At 40.7% G+C, this 5,579-nt stretch overlaps 1 pseudogene; it reads left to right on the forward strand.

Moving 5' to 3' along the window:
• The first annotated feature begins 4,219 nt into the window (after positions 1–4,219).
• LOC148124204 (olfactory receptor 6Y1-like) lies at positions 4,220–5,143 on the forward strand (annotated as a pseudogene).
• The last annotated feature ends 436 nt before the right edge of the window (positions 5,144–5,579 follow it).

Consider the following 5,579-nt stretch of genomic DNA (forward strand, 5'->3'; position numbering starts at 1 on the left):
CATCATGTCAAGATGCAATAGAAAAACCTACTTTTTTATTTTCAGTGGACTCACAGAGGTTATTGGATATCTCAACATCCAAAAATAAAACAGAAAAGAAACATGAAAAGCAGTTGCCCTATTTTTAAGAAATGGATCATACTAGTGTAATCAAAATCAGAGACACATCAAGTTGGTATAGGTCAGTGAGGTTATTGAATCCAAATATTTATTCAATACAGAAACTTCAGTTCAACAGAAAACTGGTATACACCCTCTGAATGAAAAAGAGACCACATTTTATCTAAAAAATTGATTACTATGTTTTTCTAGATTTTTCTAACATTGTATATTTATTATTTGGGATACTAAATAGAATAGAACTGAAACTACATTTATGCTATGCCAAATTACCTTGGTATAGGTAAGTGTGAACTTTTTAATAATATAAGTTAGAATCTTTCAATAAATTAATTTTCAATCAGTGTCTTAACGTCACTACTAACTCACCGGTATTTATGTTTCTCTTGTTATTACAGCAGCACACTATATAGAGTAGTACATAGAAAGGATTTCAGGTAGATTTTAAGAATATTTTAATTTAGAGATAAAAAAGACAATAGTCACAGTTAGGAAATGTTTTATGATGTTATGTTTTTTTTTTCCCTGAAAGTCTATTGTGTTATATTTTCACATTTCTATTTCACTTACACTTAGTTAATAAAAGGGAAAATATACACTATATATGTATATAAAATATAACAATATATAATAATTTATATTATTTTTTTACTGGTATTTGTCTTAAATTATTTTATTTTATTTTGGGGGGGATAATTCAGTCAATAGCTGTTTAACTTTAATTTTTGAGAACAAATGTGCTTGTCCTTGTTTCCATCATGAATGTGGGAATAAACTTCTGTTTAGAATTTGCCTGGCAAGGAAAACTTTTCATCTATAGTAAATGCTCGATTAAGCAATTTCCCTGTAAGCTTGAATTAGCATTTATCCAAATATATTCTTACAACATCATACACAGAAGATCATTACTCTGATGAAGAAACATATTTTGAAAAAAGGAAAAAAATAAGCTCAACCTGGCACAAGCCTATCATCAGCTGCCAGTCGATGCAGAAACTGCCGAGGCACAAACGCTTATAATGCACCGAGGGGCATTTAAATGCAACCGCCTCCAATTCAGCATCAGCGTCGTGCCCGGGGTCTTCCAAAGCCTCATGGAAAGGCTGTTACAAGGAATTAAGGGAGTAGTGCCATATTTTGATGATGTTTTAGTGGCAGCAGCTAATAAAAAGCAACTAGAAAAATGCCTACGGGCAGTACTCCAAAAATTTAAAGACTCTGGCTTGAAAGTTAAAAAAGAGAAATGCCAACTATGCACCGAGAGGGTCGAATTCTTGGGGTACCTCCTAGACAAACACAGAATTCAACCCACCGAGAAAAAACTCAAAGCCATCAAGGAAGCCCCCAGACCAAAAAACAAGATGGAACTTCAGGCGTTTTTAGGACTCATTAACTTTTATAATGTTTCCCTACCCCAAAAGGCGACTGTGGCAGAACCATTGCATAGACTGTTGGACAAAACCGCCTCCTGGACTTGGGGAAAATGGGAGGAAAATGCCTTTTAGCAAATAAAAAACCTCTTAACCTCTGACGCAGTCCTCATCCAATATAGTGAGACCCTACCGCTGACAATTACATGTGACGCATCACCTTTTGGAGTGGGGGCAATCATCAGTCATACCTTACCAGATGGAAAAGAGGCACTCATCACCTTCTTTTCAAGAACCTTGTCCAAACCAGAGAGAAACTACAGCCAGCTGAACAAGGAAGCCCTAGCGATCATCTCCAGAGTGAAAAGGTTCCATGAATACATCTACGGTAGGACCTTTTCAATCATTACTGATCACAAACCTCTGCTAGGCATATTGGCAGGCAACAAGGCCACCTCGAACATCTTGTCACCTAGAATGACTAGGTGGTCTGAGTTCCTGGCCGCCTATAATTACCAGCCCACACACCGCCCCAGTAAGGACATCTTGCACACTGATGCCTTAAGCTGCTCCCCACTTCTGGATGTGCAAGACAACTCAGCACCCACAATACCAGTCCTCCAAATAGAAACTTTACCCAGCCCACTCTCACCACGCCAGACATCGCCCGTGAAACTAAAAAAGACAAGCGGCTGGCGCAAGTCTTGAGCTGGGTAGAGAGGGGTTGGCCAGAAAATGACAAAGACGAACTCTTTAAAGCCTTCAGGAACTGGCAAACTGAACTTTTCTCACAAAAAGGTTGCATACTTTGGGGAGACCGGGTGGTAATATCAGAGAGATTGCAAAATAGAGTACTGGACATGCTGCATGAGGGGCACCTGGGCATCGTCCAAATGAAAGCCCTGGCCAGAAGTTATGCTTGGTGGCCAGGCAGATCAAAACATGGGTAGCCACATGCAACAGTTGCCAACAAACACGATCCACCCCCCCCCTCACAGCACCACCCCTGGAATGGGAAACCCCTAGAGGCCCCTGGTCAAGAATCCATATAGACTTCGCTGGCCCCACTAAAGGACACACATTTCTAATCACCGTCAATGCTTATTCAAATTGGTTGGAAGTGTGCACCATGAAAAATAAAACCACGGAAGCCGTCATAACAAAATTAAACAAACTTTTTGCCACACACGGGTTGCCAGACGTGCTAGTTTCTGACAATGGGCCACAGTTCACGGCACTGGTATTTGTACAATACCTGGCCAACCGCGGCATCAGACATGCTTTAACATCGCCCGCTCATCCGGCGGCGAATGGGCGGGCAGAACGGATGGTTCAGTTTACCAAAAAAAACATACAAAAAATAGAAGACGGCAACATTCAGGAAAAAAAATAATAAAATGCTACTAATACAACATATCACGCCCAACACAACCACAAACAAATGCCCAGTGGAATTACTTATGGGCAGAAGACTCTGCTCACCACTAGACTGCCTACACCCCATGTATAATCCAGAAAAAAACCCAGGTTCCACCAGCCGACAATGAGCATTTAACATTGGTGACACTGTTTTTGCAAAAAGTTTTACCGGAGACCCTCTCTGGGTACCTGCATGGATCACCCAAATAACTGGACTCCAGTCATACCGCCTAGAAACAACCGATGGGTGAAGCTGGAAATGCCACATCGACCAGCTACGGTCAAGACTGACCAGCACACCTCACACAGACTATAACTAAGGAATCAGAGGGGGGACCTCAAACATTGAAAAAGAAAAACACTCAATGCAAATAGAACAACCCCCAAGCAGAAGCCAAACAATAAGCGAACCATACTTACCGAAGACACAGAACCATTGTAGAGCGGGTGCTTCACCGAGAAGGAGTAGCCGGACAAGCTCGACCAGCCCAGAGAGTCCAGGCAGAAGCGGCGGAGCAACTGTCTCAACCAACCCGGGCGAACCAGGTGGGAGTCGCAACTATAGGCCCGGCTCACCCTTCCAGGCGGTTCCATTGAGGTGTTTGAGAGCGACGCAGAGCCCGTCCAAACTGGTTGATGACCAGAGAGTTACTGAAGCCCGCAGGTCAAATAGGCAGGTCCGGAGACCTGCCTACCTATGCGACTACATCACCCTGCCCCTTGGACGATACCAACAGGGGAGGGGTGTTCCATATTAGCTGGCTTGAAACCCTGCATTCCTATTGGTCCGTTTTAGCCACTACGTGATTGGACAGCCTGGACGGTCAGGATTGGCTCACTAGGAGTCTACTGCGATTGGTTGAAACCAATTGCGGGAAACTTGAAGTGGTGTCATTGGCCACCAAGCCACAGCGAGCTCTATAAAAGAGCCGCCTCAAGTGCTGTTACACTCACTCAGATCTAGCCTACTAATAAAGAGCTGTTGTTCACTTGGATTGAGTCTCTCGTCCCTATGGGTCCAACCGCCCATACTTAACAGGTAGGTGGGTAGGTAGGTAGGTAGGTAGGTAGGTAGGTAGGTAGGTAGATAGATAGATAGATAGATAGATAGTTCATCAGACAGGGAACCTATATAAGGTATATCTAAGACTATAAGGGATACATTATTATCTATGTCAGTATTAATAATTAGCATCTATCTATCTATCTATCTATCTATCATTTATCTACTTCATAAATAAGGGATCATAGCTTAATTGATATTGTTTCATATCTTTTCTATCACTTTTGAATCACAGATTCTACTTTGAATGGAAGACACCAACCAGACAAATGTCAGCTACTTCATCCTTTTGGGATTCCTTACCAATGCAGACCTTCAGATTCTCTTCTTTGTCCTCTTCTTCTGTGCTTATCTGATGATCATGATGGAGAATATCATAATCATTGTAGTTATTTGGGTCAATAATACCCTTCATAAGCCCATGTACCTCTTCTTATGCAACCTTTCTTTCCTTGAAATCTGGTATATTACTACTATTGTCCCTAAAATGTTAGAAGATTTCCTATCACAAGAAAAACACATCTCCTTCCAAGGTTGCCTAACACAACTGTATTTCTTTGTCAGTTTTATGTGCAGTGAATTTGTTCTTTTGGCTGTTATGTCGTATGACCGTTATTTGGCTATATGCTATCCACTTCATTACCCAGTCCTCATGAACAATTTATTATGTGCTTGGCTTTCAGCAGGATGCTGGATGTGTGGTTTTGTTACCTTCATGATCAAACTAAGCTTTATTGGCCGGCTGAAATACTGTAGCACTTACAAGATCAATCACTATTTCTGTGATATTTCACCTCTCTTGAATGTTTCTTGCACTGATTCTTCCACAGCTGAACTGGTAGACTTCATCCTAGCTCTAATGGTTATATTGGTTCCCCTCTGTATAGTAGTTACATCATACATCTATATCATTTCAACAGTCATGAAGATTCCTTCAGCTCAAGGAAGAAGGAAGGCTTTCTCTACATGCAGTTCTCACCTCACAGCGGTTGCACTCTTTTACTCCACCACACTCTTCACCTATGCACGGCCGAAAGCTATATATGCCTACAATTCCAACAAATTTGTATCAGTGCTCTACACTGTGATAGTTCCTCTTTTGAACCCTCTAATATATTGACTCAGAAATAAAGAAATAAATTGTGCCTCGAGGAAGACGTTTTCTCACTAAGCAAATATTTGGAAAAGTTCTTTATCATCATATGAAAAGAACAATATTAAAATTTCTGGCTCTTCCTCCATTTTCAATTTTCTCCATACCATTTCTTTAAATATATCAATGAAAGATATCCAGCAGCTCCTTGGTTAATGTTAGAGAGTGCTTTGTTTTGGGGTTTGTTTGTTTGTTTTTGTATTTCAGATTTCATTTTTTTTTTCATTTTGTTCACTGAACAAAATATGGGTTAAATTCTATGCTAATTTTTTTGGTATCATTAGATCATTGGCTAAAAGATGGCATGCACACACACGCACACACACGCACACACACACACAGAGTTATCCCTCTCCATCTGTCCATGCATCATCTATCAATATATCCATGCAGATAAACATATACATTATATATCTATGCTGTATCTAACCTCTATTGAAAAGCAATTACATTG

This window comes from Pseudonaja textilis, chromosome Z, assembly GCF_049901715.1.
Source record: "Pseudonaja textilis isolate UNSWEBS1 chromosome Z, rPseTex1.2, whole genome shotgun sequence".
In the NCBI taxonomy this organism is placed as follows: domain Eukaryota; kingdom Metazoa; phylum Chordata; class Lepidosauria; order Squamata; family Elapidae; genus Pseudonaja; species Pseudonaja textilis.